Source organism: Salvelinus sp. IW2-2015, linkage group LG33 (genome assembly GCF_002910315.2).
Source record: "Salvelinus sp. IW2-2015 linkage group LG33, ASM291031v2, whole genome shotgun sequence".
In the NCBI taxonomy this organism is placed as follows: Eukaryota; Metazoa; Chordata; class Actinopteri; order Salmoniformes; family Salmonidae; genus Salvelinus; species Salvelinus sp. IW2-2015.
In genome coordinates, this window is record NC_036872.1 from 3,235,960 (window position 1) to 3,238,857 (window position 2,898).

A 2,898-nucleotide genomic window follows, 5' to 3' on the forward strand; every position below is an offset into this window, starting at 1 on the left:
TCTTACCTAGTTAATAAAGGTAAAATAAAAATAGATCAAATAAACTGCATGATTGGTCGATAGCCTGCTGGACAGAGCGTTATAGTTTCTCCATTCATTTCCCCCTGGGATTCTTATCTCCTCCTTTCCTAATAACTCTGCAAAGACAGTACAGTATGAAGATTGGCTACAACTGCTTCTCCCAATAGAAACCCCCGATCCCACTTGTAGACCATGTCATGGCGACGTTGGTTAGCTAAACTCCTGCGTAGAAACACATAATCGGGTCTAACGGTCCTATCCCGCCAAAATGCGAATGCCTTCAAATCAAAAGGCACTCCTTCCATATAAAGTTATTTTTGACACAAATGAAAACGTGTTAGTTTGTCACTTTCACGAGGTTGGAGTAATAACATGTTCAACTACTTAAGACATTGGCTCGAATCTAGGATGCGCTTTTAGATTTCGAGAAAACTAACAACTAAGGAAGAATTGTAATATTTGTCAATCCCAGCCTGGGCTGTTTCGCAAGTGTTCCCAGAAGTCCCGCGATATTAGTCCTCTGGCTTTAAAAACTCTGCATCAACCCAAGGTTTATGGGAGGAGTTACATAGAAACGAGCCAATGTTAAAGCTGTGTTGCGTGTCGTAATGCGCTGACGTTTGACTGGCCCTGTCTACATGTGATAATTGTGCCGACAACCAAATGTTGTCATATGCATTGAATTAAAGCTATTTCTTATTGTTTGAACTACCAATTACGAAAGAAAAATGAAATCAACAGTAGAGGAGCAGGTACGTTACCTTATGTACTTTTTCTTCTTTGGCATGTGGGTAATGGCAACGTTAGTTTGTTAACTAGCGGGTACATAGCTAGCTACCTGCACATACTTAGCCTAATACATCACTTTTATATCAATACTTGATATATAGTCTGAAACATAGCAATGCAAATCAAGTCTTCTTTACAAGCCAGAATGTTAAACGCAATTAAATTTCAACTTACTTTGCCGGTTGTCTGTGCGGTTGGTCTTTCAGTGTATGACATTTGAGACAAAATATCGATAGGAAAGTATTGTTTACCCGACTTGAGCACCGTTACTGCCATTCAAATGTATATCACATGTGCAAAACCTTGTAAACGCCTGCAGACTTCGGTTACATGCATGTTATTCCGTCTTGTGCATATGGTCACAAGCAAACCATCTTGACGAGCACTTTGAAGTCGGGATAATTGTTCCTAATTAATGTGCACTGTAAACACTTAACGGGTGTTAACATTATCTGTCTAGTCTATATAACTGTTTGCTGAATATTAAATACATGAGCTATCTTTAGTATTTTAAAGGCTGTTGGAATTTGGGTTATGACAGTATTCAGTGGTGTAAAGTAGTGTAAAGTTGTGCTTACAGCCCAACACCGTGCAGGACGTTTGGCATTTGCCAAAGAACACCAAGATTGGCAAATTCGCCACTGGCGCCCTGTGCTCTTCACAGATGAAAGCAGGTTCACACTGAGCACATGTGACAGACGTGACAGAGTCTGGAGACGCCGTGGAGAACGTTCTGCTGCCTGCAACATCCTCCAGCATGACCGGTTTGGCGGTGGGTCAGTCATGGTGTGGGGTGGKATTTCTWTGTGGGGCCGCACAGCCCTCCATGTGCTCGCCAGAGGTAGCCTGACTGCCATTAGGTACCGAGATGAGATCCTCAGAGCCCTTGTGAGACCATATGCTGACACATGCACATTTGTGGCCTGCTGGAGGTCATTTTGCAGGGCTCAGGCAGTGCTCCACCTTGCACAAAGGCGGAGGTAGCGGTCCTGCTGCTGGGTTGTTGCCCTCCTACGGCCTCCTCCACGTCTCCTGATGTACTGGCCTGTCTCCTGGTAGCGCCTCCATGCTCTGGACACTACGCTGACAGACACAGCAAACCTTCTTGCCACAGCTCGCATTGATGTGCCATCCTGGATGAGCTGCACTACCTGGGCCACTTGTGTGGGTTGTAGACTCCGTCTCATGCTACCACTAGAGTGAYAGCACCGCCAGCATTCAAAAGTGACCAAAACATCAGCCAGGAAGCATAGGAACTGAGAAGTGGTCTGTGGTCACCACCTGCAGAATCAGTCCTTTATTGGGGGTGTCTTTCTAATTGACTATAATTTCCACCTTTTGTCTATTCCATTTGCACAACAGCATGTGAAATTTATTGACAGTCAGTGTTGCTTCCTAAGTGGACAGTTTGATTTCACAGAAGTATGATTGACTTGGAGTTACATTGTGTTGTTTAAGTGTTCCCTTTATTTTTTTGAGCAGTGTACATGTGTTAAAGGGCTACTACACTTCCTGTTTTAGATTTGGTTCATTATGAAATTCTAGTTGACATGACTGAATTCAAATGTAAGTGTGGTTTGATGTGGGTGTCTATTGTGTGTTCACAGGTGGGAAGAGTTGGCCAAATTATTTAGCCAATTAGCTTCAGCCGACTAGTGTGACCGTGGCAAAGTTGGTTTGACTTTGGATAGCATATATCCGGGCTAGTTATGCACCGTCAATAAATTGCACAATGTAAATTAGATTATTTTAGTTTGCTCATTAAATGCTTTCAATATTTGTATTTGAATTTTTACAGTTTATAGTTGTTTTGGGGTTAAGCCATTGAAATTTGGAGCTATTGGAGTTTTTACATAGTCCATTGTGTAATTTATTGATGGTCCCTAACTAGCCATATAGGGATATCCAAAGTCAACCCAATTTTACCACGTGCATTGCGATTGGGTCGCGTGCCGCTGCACTCCAAATTGATGATTACTTGTGTGCTGCCAGCTGTGGGCAGGATTCAAACAAACCCAATCTTCCCAAATGTCACGACCACAAAACTCTGTTTTGGACGAGACTGACTTTATGACCAAATGAGAAGTA